Genomic DNA, 22,884 nt, shown 5'->3' with positions numbered 1-22,884 from the left:
TTGCGCTTTCCGAAACTTCGAAGGCGATGGCGCATGGCGTGTCGCGGCAACGTTTAAGCACCCCCAGCGAACGACCCCGGCGAGAAGGGTCGTAAAAGCCAATTTGAATAAAGGATGAAATCAGCACGCTTTCGTCTCCGTCCTTATCGTGTGGCGAATAAAAAAACCAACCAAAGACCGGCCGGAAGAACAGAGGACAATCTGCCAATAGTTGCGCGGGTCCGGGTTTCTAAAAAATGCTCTCGCATCGCACCGCAACTCGTGGCGAAAATGTGAAAACAACTCGGAAGGTTTGGTCGGGAATGACGGGTTTCTTAATTTTTTTAAATTGAACCAGTTTGTTTGATTGGTCGGGTAAAAGGGATGATGAGGGTTTTCTGATTCAAACAGCGAAATGTGAAAAGGCTGCCAAAAACACACCAACAGAACACACGGCAAATGGGAAGGGTGTGAAAGCAGACCGAAATAGATGGTGTCTGACACCTCAACCCCGAATTTGACACGGCTGCAGCAGCAACAGGAGCCAAACAGTTCATTGATGTTGTGCAACAACTCGTAACCCTATTTGGTAGGGTTCAGTTTAAAAAAGGTGTAATTATGGTTGATAGTTCCTTTTTCTTTTGTCCTATGAGAGAGGGTAGGACGAATGGATTTCTCCCCCTGTATCGAGAAAAAACTGTGAAATTGAAAACTCTGTTTTGACTTTGTTCGATTGAAGTTTTTAGAAGGAGTGTTGGCGTGCCGAAACCGAAGATTCCGGCACGTGTCGCGGAGAAAGAGAAACTTTTTCTGGAGGAATTTCTCTGTTGACATATCGTCTTCAACCTCAATAGAATATAATTTTACCCCTTTGAGTGAATTTTATTGGTTTTAAATATGTTTTGATCGGTGAGGTTTAGAGAAAAGGTGAACCAACATAAATAAATGCTAAAATTATGAAACTTTTTCTTTGAGATTTGATTTTTGAAATAACTTTACATTGTAGCGTCTTATTTTAGATCTTGAATTATAAGCCTAAGTGAAATTAATTAAGGATTAAAATTTTCAAAGAATCAATTTAGAATAGTTTTCCTTAGTTATAATGAGATTTAGTTTTTCAAAGAAGATTTATATGGCTTTATTTCTGAAACGAGCACGCAAATATCTACGATCGCATTGCAGCACAGCATAACTAAATTCCATTTTTTTCAAAACCTCAGAAGTAGAAACAAATATATATTTTTGATTCCAAGTTTTGAGACATGATAATTCTATGGCCTAGATATTCTAATTTGTTAGTTGCTTTATAAATGGCCATGAATCTTAAAAAAATGTATCATCAAAAATGTCACAGAGTTTATGGATAAATGATTACATCAAATCATCAATAAAACCCAGAGTTGGAATTGTGATATTCGTAAATAAATGGGAATTTCCAATAGGTTGAAAAATAAGTTTCACTATTACTACGTAACAAACATTGGTCTGAATCAAGGGTTAGCAACCTTTTAAACCAAGCAACGGACAATTTTTTTCAACAATTTCAGAGCTTCACGTTATTTTTGGCAAAAATTTGTAATTTTTTGCGAAAATTTGTTATGTGGATCGCTAATTGACGTGGAATGATTTTTATTCCACAATAAAACTTGTCCTCAAAGCCTAGAATTTTTTCTTGCAAACGGTTAAAACCCCGTTTTTTTTTAATTGAAGTTCTGTATTGCAGGTTTGAGGCAACTCTCTTCAAAATTTCATTCTTGATTCTAGATTTTTTTCCAGTTTTTTTTATTTTTTTTTTAAATCTTATTCAGATATCATTGGGATAGGATTTCTAAAGCTATATTATGACTTTTGAATTATTAGTGAAAAAACTCAATTTATCGCTGTTCGTTATAAATTGTCTGAAAAAAAAATCTGAAAAAAGCATCACAGATAATCGTCAAAGATCTTTTGAGTCGAATCACAGAATTTCAGATATCTATTGCTTTTATCAAGAACTTATAATTTTTGTCGGCAACTTCGATGTCGGCTGATTCATGTTGATAAAAAATCTAAAATCGTTCAACCAGGCTTTATTATAAAACTTTTGTAATTTTCGTCAATATGCAGAAATAAAACATATTCCACAAGGTTTTGGTTTAAATTTTGTTTTGCCAGTACATATTTAAATGTTAATTGTTAACAGAATAATCCATTTTGTCAAATGGGATAGAATAATTAAAAAAAAAAAGTGCTGAGCATATTTTTTGCCATACATCTGTATTTTTACATGAAATAAAAATAATGACTTCACCAACGGACTTCGAAATTCCTTTGATCATATATAGCTTCCGATTATTGACTGCTCTTCTAACTCACTGTAATGGATTTGGCTTTTCAAAGTGGTAGGAGTTAAATAATTAGGAAAAGTAAAACTCCTTTTATACTTTATGCCAATAAACTATTTGAATTTAACATTTTTCTTGATACAATGTTATCAAATATTTGATTTTTTTTCAAACTTTTTGGATAATTTTTTTTATAGATTTCTACATCATTAGACTTAAAAAAGTTAAAAGCTGAAATAACAGAAATATTGATTCGGATTTTTCAAATAATTTGTATTTTACAATTTAAAAAATCTTTGATATTGTTCATAGCTCTTATGGTTCTTTAAAAAACATGTTTTTATTTTTACTATATATTTCAGTGAAACTTAGGCACAACAGAGAGCTTCGTAGATTTTTTTATTAAACTCACAGAATCATAATAGGCGAATTGTTTACAGAAAATATTGACCACAAGTTTGCAATCCCAATTTTAAGTTTGCAATTTCATGTAATTATTCTTAATTTTAAGTTTTGAAGATTGCTTGGTAGAAATTTATGCATGAAACTGTAATTGAATCTATATATCTAATCGGGATTTGAGTGTTGTTATACATATGTAGTTGAATTTAAACTCTAAATCTGATTTCTAAAGGTTATCTTCGGCTCCGGTCTTTCGGTCAAGAATTACCAAACATTTTATGTGCTCTTCATCCAACGTTTCGAATTTTTATTGACTCTTTTTCAAGGAACTAAATTTAAGTGTAAAATAAGGTTGCCAGAATTTTTCATGCAGGTAACCGGGGCAAACGAATCTAAGATTTGTTATCTAAAAACCTGACAAAAATCAGTCAATTTGATATCAAAATTTTCAACCAATAAGCCGGGCGATATACGAGCAAATTCAGTCAATACCGAAAAATTATTCAACAAAAATCAATAAAAAAACAACTTGAAATATTTTTTTTTTTCCAGCGAAACACATCCGAAAATTTTAAATCGTATTTAAGACTTCCAAAAAAACGTTCATGACTATTCGGATGAAACTTGCTGATAAATTTTCGTTTTTGACGCTTATCTAAAATTTAAATATCTAAAATTTCAAGATTTTGTTTGAATTCGCAAATATCGTTAAAAAAAGCGGGTGAAATCCGGGCAACTGGGATTGGATCTTGGTTTGAATCCCTGGTTTTGCATCAATTATCCGGCCAAGTCCGGGTAAAATCGAGCAATGTGGTACGCTTAGTAGTATAGAAGCTTAAAACATATTTCGTGTGACTTAAATATAATTGTTCACTTTCTTGAACATTTATACAATTGTCCAAAGCGGATGCGCTCCTCTTTGATTGAATTCGCAAATAACATAGAAAAATACGGCCAAAATCCGGGCATTTTTAACGAAGTCCGGTCTGGACCGGGCCTTTCCAAATTTTGCTTCAAATAGCCAGGCAAGTCCGGGTAAAAACGGGCAATCTGGCAGGCTAAGTTTAAAAGCTTAAAACGTATTTCGTGTGACTTAAATATAATTGTTCATTTGCTCGAACATTTGTGCTATAGTCCAAAGCAGATGCGCTCCTAAAGCGTTCAACGATCGTCGGTTTCTGGCTATAAACTGTAAAATTCCAAAATAATTTAAAAAACTCGGCGCCAAACAGTAAGTATAGTAAATAAAGTTTGCTGCGGCAGTTATTCGGAAATTGGATAAGACGCTACTGCCAAAGCCGAACAATAGTAATGAGCACGTGAGTCTTACGCTTTCCTACTCACTTTAAAACTGAGATATTTTCAAAATTAAAAATTTCAAAGCTAGACAGAAACCGTATATCGATGAACGCTTTAGGAGCGCATCTACTTCGGACTATGGCACGAATGTTCGACTCGAAGAAAAAAAACTTCGACAAAACGACAACATTATGGAAAAAATTACAAATGGGATAAAAATATGACAACCTTAATAACTAATAAAAAATGACAAATATGACAAAAATGGGCAAAAAAAATGACAGAAATATGACAATACTATGACACAAATATTACAAATGTGATGAAATATGACAAATAGGACAAGGCTATGACAAAAACATGATAAGAATTTGACAAAAATGTAACAAAACTATGACCAATAAACAAAACTATGACAAAAAATTGACAAAGCTTTGTTATAGTTCTGTCAGATTCGTTTGTCGTATATTGGTCGTAGTTCTGTCAGATTTTTTTCATTTGATAGTCAAAATTTTTTCATAGTTTCGTCGTTTTGTTTGTTTTGATAATAGTCATTTAAACATCTTCATGTCATTGACGACTTCTACCAACGATGCAGTTTGCAGAAAATTACTGAAAAACTTACCCGGCACAACTGTGTTCTTGAATTCGAACTCACAGTTATCGGCTCAGGAGGCAACTCACTTGCCAACTGAGCTACATAAATCACAAGCTTATAGATTGGTCCTTATTTTGTCATATTTTTTCATTATTATGTCATATTTTTTTGACATGTGTCATATTTTTGTAACATATTTTTCTTAATTTTTCGAATTTTTGTCATGTTTTGTTAAATTTTCGTCATTTTATTGTCGTGTTTGTCATCATTTTGTCATTTTTTGACATATTTTTTGTCAGAATTTTGTAATATTTTTATCCCATTCTACATAATTTGGCCATATATTTGTCATAGTTTTGACAGAACTTTGTCATATTCTAGCGCAGTTGTCATTTTTTTTTTTCATTTTATTAATCGCAGCGCATTAGATTGGACTGCGCACTCATGACTGCGACATTTGTGCAAACTTGTACATTCGTGCCACGGTATAAATATACAAGGTAGGCTACTAAAGGCTAGTCCACACTAGGCAACATGAACTGCGATTTTTGTTATGAGACGAACTTTGTTGTCTTTTGTTCTTTGTTGGAAACCTGAGACGGTCTCAATGTCTCCCGAATAAAATGGGAGACGCTGAAACCGTCTCGAGACGAACCGTCTCCTAGTGTGGACTAGGCTTAATACGAGTAAACAACTCGTTTGAATGTTAACACGTGACGTCATTACTATCTTCGAATAGCGTGCCAGGCAAAAAGTTCTACGCGCGTAAGATAATGCTGCATACATCGAAGATCAATAGATGCATAGAAATGACGAAATTATCGGGAAGATATCACCTATATTATATTGCACACCGTGGGTCGTGCGACCTGTCAAATCGGTGTACAATCTGTCAGAGTTCTACACGCTAACCGCTTTTTAGTCAACCTTTATACGGATAACTGCGACAGCAAAACATAGCACGAAATCAAATTTTCAATGAAAGAGATAAAAATATCAATTTTTTGTTATATTTCCAGATCTTTCAGTATAGTTCTCTCAGATTTTTGTCAATTGGTTGTCAAATTAAGTCAAAGTTTTTCATATTTTTGCCACAGTTTTGTTATATTTTTGTCATTATATTGTCTTTCTTTAATAACATTGGTCATAATTTTGTTTATTTTTTTCAGATTTTTTACATTTCTTGTTAAAATTTTGTCAAACAGTCATTTTTCATCTCTTTTTTGAGCGGAAGCCGCCATGATGGATTTCAAGATGGCGTCGGCCAACGTATTCTATGCAAAGCAGTTTCCATAATCATCAGAGCAACGGTGATTATAATAAAATAAACAAACTTTCGAAGAACTATTTTTTGAGAAATTATGATTTGCGATGAAAAATACCTAAGAGAATATTTTCAGTGTGTGTCCTTCGTGTGTGTGTTCTTCGAGCAAAAAAATGCCTTGCAGTGTGGGCGATCGATATTTTTTTGAACGTTTTTCAATGAGAAGCGGTTTTTTGCGCGAGTTGCTTTGTGTGAAGCTAGATGCTGCGTATGGACTTAAGAAAATATTCACGAATCTGTATGTAGAACAAAATTTACACTCTAACTGGATAACTGCTAATTTTACCAATCAGTTATTTACCGAGAACAGTTTGTTCGTGAAAAATACCGATTGCTCAATAAAATAATCAGATTGCAACTACCGCTCTCCAGTTAAAGTTAATCTTTTTTGTCGCATATATAATTGCCACTTTGCCTTATTATAGTCACTCGGACATTTGAAAATTCAACAACCAAATTCATTCCAAGTGTTAAAAGTTCACCACAGTAATCCGTGTATGTGAAATGTGAAGTTGCTTTTGAAGCAGTTCGTGTTGCAGTGAAAGCTAAGAAAAAATAATTTTTCAGTAGGCCATTGTAAATTGGATTCGGTGGGCAAATTAAATTATCACAACCGAGAAGCTTTAGTCAACTAAACTCTGAAGTTCGCTGAGTCCACTGGAAATGCCAACATAGCTGGAAAATGGCCCTAGATGGCATGAATTTAACAAAACATTTGTCAAGCCTGGCCGTGGTTGTATCTTCTGGTTGGCCTGGCCGTAGTTGTATCTTCAAAGCATCCAATAAGTAACAGATATAACATTGAAAAGAATACTGAGGAACGCAGGTTTTTCAAGGAAAATATTTAGCAAAAGGAGTCCAGCTGCCGCCGAAATATTTTTTGTGTTAGAAAAATACGTTTGAATTGAAAATTTTCAAATATCCCATATAAAAAAAAAATGAAAACTGCTGCTTCCTCAAACATAATAAATCATTGATCTTTTTCAAAAATTTTTTGATATTCACACATTCCCCCTATGTTTCGGAAATTTTTCCACGTGCCGCTTTTTTTCGGAGCACACAGCTTGAGATAGGATGGGTTTTCACCTTTATAAAAAAAAAATGGAAACACACTGATGTAGTGCAACTTTCACAACAGTTTCATGGCACTTACTCATTACCTGGATATGGCACTTTGACTTTTATGCCTTATTAGTGAGTGAGTGAGCGAGTGAGTGTCGTTTTACACTTCCTAGGCGCACTCGAAGGTTGGTTTTGCCGAAAAATGTTGGCTCCCTGCCGCCGTCTTCTTGTCTCTTTGCTGTTTGATACCTGGAGCGACGCGTTTAGGGACCAAAAAATAAGTGTTTCAGTTTGCTCCGAAGTTCTTTTGGGCAGTTTGAATTTTACGACACGGAGCAAGGAGGGTTTGCGCGCCTTCAGCAATTATCCTTTTGTATATTTTCGGTATACGCTTTCGCTGGCTGAGCGCTCTCTAAGCATAATAATTCGTTACATTTCCACAAGTTATTCCCATTAGGGGTTTTGCCGTTTTGCACCCCCATTTTTGGACCATTTGGTCCATACCAAAAATTTATAATAAAGCACCATTCGGCGCAGAGTGTAGTTTCGAAAAGTGCTTCCGAAAACGCTAGTAAGAGAGAGTATTTCCTAGAAAAAGGGGCTCGAATTTGCTATTTAAAGTTGGGCATCGAATGACTTTTGTGTTTCTGCGGGTTGTAAAACTATTTTCTCGCTTTATTTTGATAGCAACAACTTTTGCTAGCACCCAGCAAATGTTGGAGGAAAGCGTCGAATTTCGCCATTAACACTCCACCAAGCAATGTCGGCGACACGTGTTTTCGAAAAACGCAAACTTTCAATCCCTCACGAATCCGGCATCAGGGTTTTGCCGAAAGAAGTAAACTCAAAATTAACCCTTTTGACTGGCAGGCGACCTCACTCATCTCGTGTCCTGCCATTATTGCAAAGGTTCACCGATCGTTGAAGGTACATCAATTATTTTCGGATTTTGCGCGAGCAAATCGGATTGGAAAATTTTCCAAAAGCTGTCACAAAATCCAAAATCGAAAAACGACAGATGTTCGGTAATTTTTCATTTTTTTTTTCGAGTAACACCTTTCGGGTGCAGGCTGCCAATAAGCGAGACAATCAATGAGTAAAGGGTTCAATAGTTTTTTTTTTTGAAAATTGCAACTCTTTTTTTCGGAAAAAAAAACATTTTCAAAAACCTAAAAGGGGTTCAATTTTTTAGGCTTTCCACGTGTCGTTACGTTAATGTTTATCTTTCACGCCGGAGTCGTTTTTTCTGCTTGATCGAAAACGTTATCGCAGGGAAAAAAATTTCCAAAAAAAAAGCTAATCCCTAAAATAGGGGACCAATTTGTTTGATTAGCTGGGTATTCTATGGAAACTGAGGCGGCTGACGATGGCATGTGCTGCATTCAAGTCAGTTTCTTCGGAACAAAATCTGAAGGATGGTACCCAGTTCTGTCTTACGTTAGACTGAAAGAAAAATGTGAGGGATCTTAGAATTTATAGAAAACTTCTATTCTAAATTCTAAATTTTTAAAACAACAACAATTACTTCAATCAATTGATATTATTTTGACCTTAAATACGTTGCTTTCAAAATTTCAAAATTCTAACCCACGTGCGTATAATTCGTGTCGAATCGGTTGAAATTTGGAAAAATGCATTTCAACCGTGAAGGGTTCAAACGGGTGCAAGGAAATCTAATCACCCCATTCCAGAGAGAGCGAGCGATGTTTACCTCCGAATGTGTGCTAATCCTTTTATGCGTTCACACACTGCCAATTTTGGGATGGATTTTGAAAAAGAAAAAAAATATAAATCCGTATAATGGGGAAATTGCAGTATGAAATTTCGAATAAAGCACCCCTTGCTAAATTGATTTTATTTTGAACTCAAGCTTTTGACTCAGTTTTGAGCGATGATCAATTGTGGAAACTTCCTTTCGAAAAAGTGACATATTCCGTTGAAAAGTTCGAAAGGTTCTAAATTCATAGTTTAGAAATTCAATTTCAATTTAAAAATCAGAATGAAACTTGAATGTTGGTGCTTGGATCAACTTGGAAATTTCTCGATTTATATTGAACTGTAGAAATAAAACTAGTTTGAAGAGATAAAAATAAGATACTGAAACTGAGTTAAGAATTCGGACTTGAAATTTACATCTCTATTCAAGACCATAACTTCAATAAATCTATAGCAAAAATCACACAAAAAAAATTAAAATCAGTCCGAAATTCAAAAATTTTATCACATTTCTGATTAAAAATTCAGATAATTAGATACTGCATTCAAATCGCAGAAATTATTGAGTCAAATCCAAACACAATAAGTGGCTTCCTGGAATTACTCAAAATTCGAATATTAGATTTATCAGAATTCATGATAAATAAAGTGGCTTGCGCTTGTTCAATTAGCAAGTAAGTTGCCTCCTGAGCCGATGTCCGCGAGTTCGAGTTCAAGGGTAAACATCAAAACAGTTGTGCCGGATAAGTTTTTCAATAACTGTCCACCAACTGCAAAGTTGATATACTAAAGTCGCGAATGCCATAAATATGGTAAAATAACTAATATCGAAAATAAAAACAAAGAAAAACATGAAAAAAATTTACAATAGATAGTGTTTAACAAATGGGGTTGCTAATGGAAATATTCAAATTACTCGAACAAATCATCCCAGATAAAATCAAAAGTTTATCAGAATTCCAGTTAATCTCAATGAGTAAGTCATAAACATATTGATTCCAACTGATTATTTTTTGTATTTTTTTACGAAAAGAAAGGGGGAAACCGTTAAGTCACTTGAAAACCATGTTTTTTTTTAAATTTGGTCAATTTTTGTTAATTTATAGGCTTATTTTCGTGATGAGGAACATTGTCAGTTTTTGTTTCAATTTGACGGAACTATTGAGTTGCCTACATTGAGGCGTTTAATTTTAACATGGTTCAAATGGTTGTATATTCTTGTGCTGGTGAGTTTTTGTGAATCCAGGAATGCTTCTTTCAACGTGAACTACAACGAAACTTATATGAAAAAATATGTCAAAATGCTGAAATAATCATGATTTTGTTGAAATACTGCTACAATTATTTTAAGCAGCATTTTTAATATGTTTGGTTTTCAATTGGTCAAATTGGAAAAAGATAAACTTAATAAACTTAAATTTAAAACGAGTTGTTAAAAAAAAAATTAACAGAAGCCTATCATCCATGTTTTAACAAGCGAAAAACAGAGTGGGAGTGTAGTAGGGGAGAACTGTACAAGACGCACCAGCGAGGTAAAATGGCCCATGTCATTCTTTCTCAAAAATACACTAACCTATGGCTTCGAATGATGTTTTTCTTCATTTATATTGCAGCAAACAAGCTTTTTCATCATTTATTAGATGAAAAGTTCACAAAAACGACTTAAGTTCTTAGAAACAGAAGGATTAATGGAGTCAGCGTAAAAGCTGTTATTTTTCATGATTAACATTTAAGGTTTTATGGTAAACTGGCCTGGGCAATCTGATGAAACTACAGCTTATCGTTTTTCCACTCGCATGCACTTTCGGAAGACTATGAATATTTTGTTGTATTTTACTAACTTCATACAAAATTCAACTTAAATTAATCATATCAAAATTGGGGCAGAATGCCCAGAAGACCACGTGTTTTAGGTTCAAATTTTGAATGCTGTTAACTTTTGAGAAAACCCAAATATCAAAACAAAATGCCATTCTTTATATTTGCTGACTCCCAAATTACGATATCAATGCATAATTATAAAAAATTTCGTCCTTGTTCGAGTTGAAAAGGTGCACCAATATTCGACTCGAAAAAAATATCTGCCGCCATGTTTGCCGTGATACCAGTCAAGAAATTGAATTTCGTTGCCTACCTGAAGGCGTTTTACCTATAAGGCTATAAAAAAGTGTATTTTGAAAAGCGAAATTTTCCATAAGTTTAGCATTAGTAATGAATTTTTGCCAAAGTATGATTAGTTTACAAAAATACGATGAACATATAATTAATCATTTTATGTTTTAGTCATTAAATTCCTTATAAATATTGTTCCATTTATTACCACCCTTTCGGTATGGTGCGTTCTGTCCACTAGTGTTGGCGTTCTACCCCGCGGTTTATTTTCTGGCTGTTTAAGTTTTTTAGAAAAATAAAATAAAAATCGTGCTTTTGTCATATTTTTTTCTTTTTGATAATAAGTAAATCTGATCCCTGAATCGTCGTAAACTTTCAATTTGGTTCTTAGATGATTTATATCGCTGTAAATAGCGATTAAGCTTAACTGGTGCGTCTTGTACAGTTCTCCCCTACAGATTTTTTGAATGATTTTCAACAAGACAAAAACAGATTCTTGACATTTCTGCTTTTTTTTTCAACCACTTCTAGGTGGTCAATCAATTCGGACGTAGCTTTTCGACAGCATCAAAGACCGGAATGGTCACTAAGAGACCCTGCAAAACAGCCGTAGATGGAAACAATGTATAGGGGAAAAAATCCTTGAGCTTTCCGATTTCATCCAGGTCACATCAGAATGATCAATTATGGTAGAAAAGGTCAATTTTCAGATCAAGTTGGGAATTTTACTTGAGTTAAAAGGTGTTTTATTCGTATGGTGTTCTATAAAAAAAAATCTAACTATTTTTTAACGTACACAACAATCGTTTAAAAGAGGAATCCAGTCGATGAGGCACTTTTGTTGCATATATTTAGGCGTTATGTTTTGGAATATTATGTTCTTATAAAGCAGTGATTTTCAAACTTTCTTCACTCATCGCCCCTTTTTGCTGAATTTCCGAACACAACGCCCCCCTAAGCAAATTTTGTGAAAAATTAGTCACTAATCGTTGAAATTGTCGCTATTTTGATACATCGTATATTTTTGTGTGTAAAATAAGGCTACAAATTTCCTCAAATTACGTAAAATTTATATCAATATGCTCTTTGTATTGTTTCGTTTAAAGTCGTGTTATCATCTTCATGACATTTGTTTTCGATTTCGAAGAAAAATTAAATTTTTATTCGTTATTGAAAAAAAACAGTCTATCTTAAAAAGTTATTTGGTTAAATAACAAATTAGTTTTTATTTAAACTTATTTAGTAAATGACTCGAACAAATAAGTCACATAATACAATCATATTTTCGTATAGGCTACATTTCCTTATGGAAGCAAATTAATTTGATCTCAAATTCCTGTACAACAAGCATTTTAAATAGTTTTTAGGTATGTCAATTTACAAGACGAAATCTACCGGTCAGAAATATTAATAAAAAATTTTACATATGCTCTAGTAATTTTTTTATTACCAAATGATTGTAAAAGCATAAACTGACTACGTGATATACACAAAATTATATCCACAATGCTGAATTTGATAATAGTTGGAATTGACGATTTGACGGAACTATTGCGTTGCCTACATTGCTTCAAAAACTCGAACAACAGATTTTCAGTGCTTTCTTCAAGTTTTAATTTAAAGCATAATGATACTTGCTGTTTTTAATAGAAAATTAATAGAAAGAAAAGTTTAGATATTCAGTATTTAAAAGGATTGAAATAAAGCGTTTCGCTAGTTTTCCATTGATTATTTAAAACTTGAATTTTGAATTATTATTGAAATTTTAAGTTGATTCATAATTGGTACAGATTTTCTTTTATATAGCCTCATCGCACACCTGGGCCCTTCCAGACCCCCCCCCCCCAAATTCAAAACTAGGCCTATTACCCGTTGGAAGGTCTCAGCGCCCTCCCTCCCCTAGGGGCGGTAGGGACCACTTTGAAAATCAGTGTACTAAAGTAAAGATTTTTAAAATACTCCAAGCCGCATTCTGGTGGACTAAAATAATTCTAAAATTTTGTCTTCTACCAATGATCTCTAAGCATCAAGATGCTGCTGTTTTTTCATATTTGTAATGCTGCCGCTCTGCGAGATGGGATCTAAGCTTTGCAGCTTTGCATTCAAGCTTTTAGTAAAAGCACATCATTGCACTAAAACATTGAATATCAAACGTAACTTCACCAGGTCCCGGCCAGATCCCGGCAACGTTACACGATTTGTCTATGTATCGTGTGACCAACATCTTTTAACTAAGTCTTGGTGAATCTCGTTTTTAAGGTTTTTTTTCCTTCGATTAAAGCTTTTAATGCCTTGAGAGCATAGGAGATGAAAGCTCAAATCTGAAGAAAAAAGCTTTAATCTTAAAAAAAAAAACGTAAATCTGAGAGATGTGCTCTACACGAATTGTATAACGTTACCGGGATCTGGTCCCGGCCCGTGTGATCAACATCTATTTGGTAAGTGTTAGAGAATCTTAAATGCTTTTTTTCCTCAGATTTAAGCTTTTTTGCCTTGAGAGCATTGGATATGAAAGCTCAAATCTAAGAAAAAAAAGCTTATATCTCAGAAAATAGCTTAAATCTGACAAAAAGGCTCAAATCTGAGCGATTGCTCCACACGTAGGTCCCTGCAATGGTACAGAAACCGTGTGGAGAACATCTCTTAGATTTAATCTTTTTTTGTCAGATTTAAGCTTTTTTTCTCAGATTTAAGAATTTTTTTGCTCTCCAATGCACTCAAGGCAAAAAAGAAGCTTAAATCTGAGGAAAAAAAAACCTAAAACCGAGATTCACTAACACAAGCACTATCAAATAGATTTTGGTCCAGATCCCGGCAACGATATATAATCCGTGTTTAGCACATCTCTCAGATTTATGCTTTTTCCTCAAATTTAAGCTTTTTCTTCTCAGATTTGAGCTATTATCTCTTATGCTCTCAAGGCAAAAGCTTAAATCTGAGGGAAAAAAGCTTAAAAACGAAATTCACTAACACTTATGTACTTAAAAGATGTTGGTCACACGATACATAGACAAATCGTGTAACAATTTTTTTTCAAGGGAGTTTAACTTCCAGGGTCATTCTTCCCTAAAAGCAAAAACAAAAAAAAAATCGTGTAACGTTGCCGGGATCCGTTTTTATCACACGATAGACACACAGAGGTGCCATGTGTCCTGATTTATCAGGATTTGTCCTGATTTTCGAGAGACCGTCCTGATTTTTCAAAAACTCTCGAATTGTCCTGATTTTTGAAAATTAGTCTTTTGTGTGACCAACATCTATTTGCTGAGTGTTAGTGAATCTCATTTTTACGCTTTTTATCCTCAGATTTAAGCTTTTTTGCCTTGAAAGCATTGAAGATGAAAGCTTAAATCTGAGAAAAAAGCCCGTTAACTTTTAGTTGGCTTGGCGCCTAAATTTCAGGAATGCCGGAAGGATCTGCTTCTAACCTTTTTCCATTGCGTACTTAAAGGCGCAATTTTCTAAATTTTAGATAAAACAGTTTTTTGAGTCAGGATATTACTGGACACATGTTAGTTTTTGGACAAATATGAGTTATTTCGTGCTAAGCAATGATCACGATCCATTTAGGAAAAAAATATCTTTTTGGACTCTGGGGAGAAATTGAACCTATAACATACATTTTGAAAGGCTTTTCTTAACAAATATTAAGAGTTGAGTATTGCTTTGAAAATATGGCATAAAGAAATATTATACTATAACGATTGACATATTGGAATCAATATTTTTATAATGGTTTTTTTCATATGGGAAACAAATTCTGAATTTTTCAAACAAAGTTCAATAACTTAAAAATAATTGATTTTATTTTTTTGAAAGACCAGCATTGTTGTTCTGTTTTATTAAGCATATTTCTCTAGAACATTTGAACTTCATAAGACATTTCGGTTTCGGTGCGGTAATTTTTACAAAAAAAAACCAAAACAACAAAGTCGCAACAGTAAAATCAAGCTAAAATAGTTTTTTTTAAACAGCAGAATGTCACATTTTCCTAGATGTTGATCGAAAAGAAAAGACCTTGGATCAACGCCTAGCATTAGTCGTGTTTCGTGTTCGTTTTACATCGTTATCAATCATAACCGATGGTTGGTTATCAATTTTGTGTTCTTCTAAGGTTCCCACCAACAAACCCGCAGAACTTGCATTTCCAATCGAATAATTATCAGCCATTTGTAAGCGATTTGTAGTAAGAGATTCCTTCGATAACTCCAACACCTCGTCATTTGAAAGCGATTCCAACTCCAAGAACGGCTGCTAACCTCAAATGGTGATTCTATAGAACAGTTTATGATGTTTCGTATCTTCAGTTGCTTCGAACAAAAATTAGAAAAACAAAAATCTGCGCTAATCTTCCCTCAATCATCGAACCAGCTAAGTATTAATGCTATATGTTAATTCTACAGACTGTGAAAAACCAGAGAAAAGCGGAAAACAAAAATGAATAAAAAAAATATCTAGATATAAGAAAATGAGCAAAAAATCAAAAACATTCCTGTTATTATAATAGTGTGAGTTACCCTAGGTTGCTGTCTACCTCAAGCGAAGGTGTCGACAAAAATTCTCGAGAATAAGTTTTACACCTCAATTCGTCTCTTTCGTGATAGAAGAAACAACAACATAATTTGAATGTGATCTCTCGACAAGAGCCATTCCGTGAAATCAATCAAAATTAGTTCTAAGGTTGACAGTGTTCATTTTTTCCTTCTATGGTTTTACAGTGAATTTATTGTTTATAACTAGTGTCGTTTTCGGAAATTTCGTTTCCTTCATATAATGATCTCTATTTTTCGTACCCTATCCCAATATATTGATAGAAAAAAATCTATATCTGAGGCACAAAATCAAAATTAGAATTAGTGGAAAAAATATTTTAGGTGTATTGGATTTTAAATACATATATAAGAAAAAATAACAAAAAAATAACATCAAGAAAAAATGAACTAAATATAAAATGAGCTGCACATATATGCCAAAAGTTAAAGAAAAATCTATAGTTTTGTTAAAAATTAGTTTCAAACGCCATTTCCCTCAACTTTCACACCTGTAAAGATAAAATTTCTTTCACAAGACGTATCGGACATTCCAATTAAGGCCTACCTCCAGGAATTCATTACAGATGACCACCCAGAAGTAAAGTAGGAAAACTATCCGCAGGTTTTTTATCCGCAGTGGAAAACGACCGCCAACTTACAAGGCGAGGTGGGTAGCGTCGAGCTGGTTAATGCGACTCCTAGTTTAGTTTAGGCAGTTGACTTTTCCGAGGGCGTTCAAGTCACATTCAGGGTGGAAAAAAAGAACTACCTCTCCCGGGCCACCGAATTCGATGCCGGATGCCGGATGGCCTAGAATGCAAAACAGGGCACGTCATTTCCTTAATTTTATTCGACACTTAACTTATTTTTAGTCGAAACTTTAACTCGACTTTAATTAATTCGAAGCTCCGAGAAAAGGGGAAAGTGGCGCGCGGGGTAGCTTTGAGTTATTATAATGGGAATTTATTAAATTATTTATGTGCCCTCGGTTGATGTGTTCCGTGTTTTGAAAATAAAAAAAACAGTTCTCTTTTTTTTATGTAAATTGGGATTTTATTCAAATGCCCCAAGGACTAGATGGAGAGCGAAGGTGGTAATCGATAGGTGACTCAAGATTTAGACAGGCTATAAAGGAAGAGAAATTTGGATGAAAATCTGGGCTCTTTAGGAAGAGCTAATCCTAATGAAATCATTCCAATATGAAGTGACGAAGTTTATTGTTATTTTTCTAAAAATTACAAGATAATATTTTAATTTTGAAACACACTCAATCGCTGAAATTAACCACATGTCGTCGCTAGCTTTCCCCAGATAACGTTTAGAAAAATAAAAACCAATACGTCCCACTATCGAAAATGTGAAAGTTGAGAGAAATTAAGCTTGCGCCAATCGAACCAAGATAAGCGAAATTGTAATAATCGAAGCTCAGTAGAATGTTTTCCCGATAAAATAGGTACGGCAAATTTTGTTTTACGATTACGAGTTTTCGGTTCAACTCGGAAAGTGTGTGTGTTTGTTCCTTTATTTTACTTTTTTTTTTGGTTCGCCTCCAATCGCCAGCCACGTTTTATTTATGACGACTGGTACGGAGAGTCTAAATTTATCAGCAAAACTGTTTCCAAAAAAGCAGAAGAAAAAAAAAACATTCCGGATGCGACAGGGACGCGAAAGCTGGCAAATTGTGCGCTCCGGAGCAAAAGTGAAGAAGGAAAACAAAGAGGTTTCTCTCTTTTTATTTTTTATGTTGCGTAACATGTAATAGCAATATGTGCAATGTCAGAAACAGATAAAAATGGTTGCCAATAAAAAGCTAAACATTGTAGATAAAAAAAAGTGCGAGGTGGTTTGAGGTAGCGAAAAGACCAGTACAGGCATAAGCAAGAAAACAGAACTCACAATCTATGAGCAAAGAGAGAGAAAACAAACAAAAAAAAACAGCGAAACTAGAAATGGAAACGATCAAACCTGAAGAATGGAAATTGGAAACGACGTCTCAAACTTCTTGGGACGAAACGCGTCAGATGAAGGGTGAAGAAGCGTGGGCGGATGACAAAAAATATCCTAAACTGAACGGAGGAAATTTATTAAATTCTTCGCATAGAGATTTCTTCATATAAAAATCGAAAACCTGCCGCGTCCTTTTACGAAAGGACTCGAACCAGCTCGACGATTTGTCTCCACATCCACGTGGCTGGGGGAGGCAGCAGAGTTTAATAAATATAAAATTTATTCATCAAAATACCTCCAACGACGCTTCTTCGGCGACGCATCGAACTGTGTTTGACGTACAGGGATATCGAAATCGTTCAGAAATCTCAGAAAAGAAGAAAATAAAACCGCGAAGGCAAATTTGCCGCCAATCTACCTCTACAAGAAATGTTTTCAATAAACCTCGCAGCGAACCACAATTTATCAAATTTTATAAATAGCATAAGGCATACACATGAAGGCAGTCCCACAAGAAAGGGTAACAAAAACAACAACAGCAGCAGCAACAAAAACCAAAATCACTCATATGACTCTTTGTGGAATGTCAATAAATAGGAAAAGCTCCAACAGTGTGGCGCAAAACAAAATCGTGGCACACACGAAACGAAACTACCTCTACAAATGTCACAAACATAAAACAAAACGCAGTTACCAAAACTAAACGTAAAAAAAACTTGATTAAGTTACAAACAGAAACAAATGTGTAAATGGATGATTTAAAAATAAAAATTTAAACCACTAAAAAAACCAAAAGGGAAAGTTGTCAGAAAAGGTGCTAAATACAACACACAACTTTCCTGCTCAGGGTTTGTTTTCAGGAGAACTAGGTCTAATAGATTTTAAACTAACTCTTTTGAATTTTCATCATATTTCCAACAAAGTTACCACTATTCAGGAAATCAATCAGCCATTGAAAATCACATTAAAAAATCGGCAAACAAACAAACAAACAACACTACCCTGAAACAACAGCAAACAAAAAAGAACATGAAAACAGAAAAAGTAACATATTTGAAAAAAAAAAACTATATTAATATGTATGTATTGTAATTTGTAACTAAAAAAGTAACTACAGAAAATATACTTACAAAATGTTTGGAAGAAAAACGGATGCTTGTTTAATTCTTGTAAGATATCACAGTAGTTTTTTTTTCAGAACGGCTCCAGAAAAGGTAAGAAAAGTATGTATGTACGACGACACCAGAATTTTAACCCTTTTAAACACAACGCCTACTTCAGACGGGGTTTATTAACACTGTCATGAAGCCAACGCCAATGATTATTTAAACTTTCTTTTAACGTAGAATGCTTCGAAAAAGGTTTATCGAACAATCCATACTAATGACAACTGATTGAAAAGCATTTGACTACAGCCAAGAGATTTTAAAAAACAATTGAAAACTGAAAATAAACCTTTTTTTTAAATCATTGTTTTCTCAGCCTCGGAAATCCTTGATCCATATGTTTTTCCATATGTAAAAACTTAAGCAGTAGGTATAGATGTACCGAATATTAGGTCTATTATGTAATAATAGACTTGTCGATTTTTTCAATTCATGTTGAATGTTTGATAAAGTATCTAAAAGTATTTTTTTGTATAAATTATGTTGAAAAAGCTACACTATTAGATATTGTTAAGTGATGAAAATCCCGGAAAAAATATCTTAAATTCTTCACAATCATTAAAAACTTGGTTTTAGTAAAACATCTTGGGTACATTCGTGTATCTTTCACTGTAGATCGTACAGGAGTAGATGGGGGTAGGGGGATGGGGGGGGGAGGAGGGGTTTGTATGAGGGGGTTTGGTAGAATGAGGATACTTGATCTTTGGGGATACTTTATTCGTCAGCTAGGTATATCTCGAAACTTGAATGTCTTACATAGATCAAATGTTCTAGAAAAAAAATGCCAAATAGAACCAAACAACAAACCTGTTATCTCAAAATTAAAAAAAAATTTTTTTGATTTTTTGCACTTTATTTGAGAAAAAAATAACAAAATGTGACTTAACTATCTGTTTATATCACTTTAAAATGTTTCCCACACAGGCCCGTGCGAAGGACACGTCCATCGAGGGAGGAGTATGGAATTTCAAATTTGGCTGAAAATAATAATAATTCCAAAAATACACAATACCGTCAACTTGGGCAACATCAAACATATTATAATCAACATTGGTAACTCTCAGCATGCTTCATATACTTCAGCAAGGACATGTATATCAGCACCACCTCCTGGAGAAAGTTCTTACTAGAAGGAAATTTCAAGCATTGAGGTCTGAGGTACTGACTGAGGAAACTCTGAACATTCTTTCTATCAACCGTGGGTTCGCGTCTTAACTACAAAAGTTCGTGTTTAAACTTGCATTTCTATGACCACGCAGAAAATTTTGTTTATGTTTTATTTTCAACATAGGAATTTCAGCCTACTCCAACTTTTCTTCGTGTAGCAAAGTATGTTGCTATAGTTCTCAATTTGTGTTGTTTTCTGCCGAATGGAAAAAAGGTCCCGACTGACGAGGTATGCTTATAAATCTACAATTTCAGCGAACTAGCGAGCAAACGAATCTAATGGTCAACCTATTTAGATTGACCAGATAAAGAAATGCAAATATAAAAAATCGGAGAAAACTTTAGAGGGTTCCAGCCAGTGTCTAACGCCATAGAGATGGTACATCACCCCGACGGTCCTGCCCCAGGTCATAGCGGTACCAAACTTAAAGCCCTGACATCTCCCAGAAGTTGCGGGATCTGCCCACATAGGCGGGAATGCTGCGGGAGAGGCCCCTTAGAGTCCGGACAAGAAGAAAAAACGCGTAACTTACGCTCTCCTCAAATGATGGTGCAGGAGGCTGCGTCGGAAGCAGCATAAAAGGAACAAAAGACGTAGCATGGGAGGAGCATTAAATCAATTTGTGGAAGCACAGGTGATGGTTACGATAGGGCAGATAGGAAAGCATGAGAAATAACAATAAACAAACAAGAATTTTAATTGAATGGTTTATTCAATTTGTGTGTATGTTTCTTTAACAGTTAAATTTCGCATAAAACTGTCGTTTTTTTTCACCCCTTGGGTGGGGGCTTTGTATGTCTGATGACGATTAACACAGCACTTCTAGCACAGCACCGCTGACACGACATCGACCGCCATCACTTTCACTGGCACAGCACCACCGACTCAGAATACCTGCACAGCACCACCGACCCAGAATGGCTGACACAGCACCACCGACGAGCACCACCGACCAGCACAACTGACACAGCACAACTGACACAGCACCACCGACTCAGCACGACAAGCACAACACCACCGACTCAGCACACGACAGAGAACACCGCACCGAATGACACCACTGTCATTTCTTCTCATAATTTTGCCACAACAAACCAAATCAGCTGTTTTTGACAGTAAACAACTGCATGTGTGGTAGTGTGATTGGCGATTTGCAGCTCGAAACGACACTCAGTGGGCGCTGCGATCAAAATGATGATATTATCGACTCAAGTGTCAAAACTCCTAGTAATTTCTCAAAACAAAAATGGAAAAATTGTTTATTCGGAGTTAAATGGAATATTTACTAACCCTTGTTTGGAGCATATGGTAAGAAAATATGAATTACATTACTGTTGAAACATAATTTAAGCTAATCTCTGTTCAATCTTCAGTTATTTTCAGTTCTATATAAAATAAATTATGCCAACTTTTAGCGGCCCGTAAAAACAACGCAATACCAGAATATTTCCAGTCCAGCCTTTCGGAATCAAAGCGTTGGATATAGGATTAGTTTAAAATTGTCAGGAAACCGCTCGTAAGTTAATAATCTCCAATATTATTTACAACTTTTGAAACGAACAAATGAAATATTTTTTAGATACGTGCTGAGTTTTGAGGAATTGTTTCCGGACCAAATTTTTCAACGTCACATCAACTAGCGTTCTGATACCAACTGCTGAGGGTGAGAATGTTCCGTGTGTAAAAAAAAGCTGGTGAAAAGAAGTGATTGAATCAATCATTTGCCCAAAACACAACAGAATAGCGAAGGGAGAAGCAACCGATTTTACACTGTTGAAGCTGGCAAGATATATGGTAAATTCAGAAACTTTGCGCCATTCCCTGCCTTTCTCTACGACTTAAAATGTGATATGAATTGAAATTACGTGCCACAAAGTTTTCAGAAATAAAAAATTAAAAAAAATCAAGATTAACTAACAACTATCCTCAACTTATTGGATTTTTTTGTTTAAATAGTTTAAATAACATTCCCTAAAATAAAGGACTAGCGTTAAATAAAATCGTTTTCAGTTACAATAAAAACATATATGAAAATTAGGGGAAACGAGTCTTAATTAGAAGTTAATTAAAATAAGATTTCCAAAGTAAAAATTGGTTTTCTCGAGTGCTTTGAATCTGAAAAGTTCAAAAAAGTCATTTTAACACAGTTGGAGATCAAATTTCAACTTTATGTCTTTAATGTAGATCATGATTTTTAATGTTTTTCCTTAAAATTATCAATTCATCTCTTTGAAATTATTCCAACGAATCACTTACATTGTCTAACACATGCACCAGAATTTGTCTCTATCGGAAAAACTTCTTCATGGTTCAATTAAAAATAATTGAAAATTGAATTATGTTAGAAAAACCAAAAAACAGAGTATTTACTTATGCCAAAACCACTGAAATGAGTTAATAAGTGATTTTCTTACCAGATTCAATCATTATTATTGTCCAAAGTTCAACAGTTTTCCCAGAAATCTTAATTTCAGAAACGATTTGTATACACATCCGTGTTAAAATTCAGCTATCATCACCCTTTTGTCAGTTCCGAATGTGAGAATCAGTTGGCGCTGCATGTCAAAAAGTTTTGCTGCAAATCGCCAATAGAAATCGATAGAAACGAATCCTGCCTCTGAGCTTGATCGTTTTCGATTGGTTTCGATCGATTTCGATTGGCTTTATTGAACGTCAATTGGATTCGTTTCGATCACAACATTGGCTGAGTGAACAACCATTTACCAATCGAAATCGATTGAAACCGATTTCAATTGCCTGTTGAACACGCTTAATGTGATTTGAGGTTGACCACATCATCATTATTATTATTATTATCTGGAGCACGTTTGGTTAATGGAAATCAGCATTTCTCTAAAAATGAATAAATTGGTAAAGGAAAAAAAATCTTCGTGTAGGATAAGCCTTTTTTAATACTTTTCATTTAGGCACATCTGATTTTTTGAAAACTCCAAAACACGTTGAACCGATAAACCAAAATCATATTTTGAGTATAAAATTTATTAACGAGGTCAACTTACTTATCATGAAAGATATGCAAAAAAAAAAAAAAAATAGTGGACATACTTGTGTTGAATTTAGTATAATTGTCAGATCGGGACACGAAGTTTTGGTGATAATGAGCTTAACAGTTTTCGCCAGAAGCTTTCGAAATTTAGTCTAAGGCAACTTAGGTCTTCTCGATAGCGTTTATTCATGTTCGTAAGAACTTCCCTCACATGGCGGCGCGTTTCATGTGTCCTTCAAGTTTCCGGG

General features: G+C 34.5%; 1 long non-coding RNA gene across 1 annotated transcript; it reads left to right on the top strand.

The window, feature by feature from the left end:
• Positions 1 to 20,842: 20,842 nt before the first annotated feature.
• On the top strand, positions 20,843 to 21,324 carry LOC129751215 (uncharacterized). The gene is made up of 3 exons (XR_008738649.1): positions 20,843 to 20,937; positions 21,003 to 21,145; positions 21,209 to 21,324. It is a non-coding gene; the product is annotated as an uncharacterized LOC129751215 (long non-coding RNA).
• The last annotated feature ends 1,560 nt before the right edge of the window (positions 21,325 to 22,884 follow it).

This window comes from Uranotaenia lowii, chromosome 3 (genome assembly GCF_029784155.1).
Source record: "Uranotaenia lowii strain MFRU-FL chromosome 3, ASM2978415v1, whole genome shotgun sequence".
NCBI lineage: Eukaryota > Metazoa > Arthropoda > Insecta > Diptera > Culicidae > Uranotaenia > Uranotaenia lowii.
This window is presented reverse-complemented; position numbering and strand designations above follow the sequence as displayed.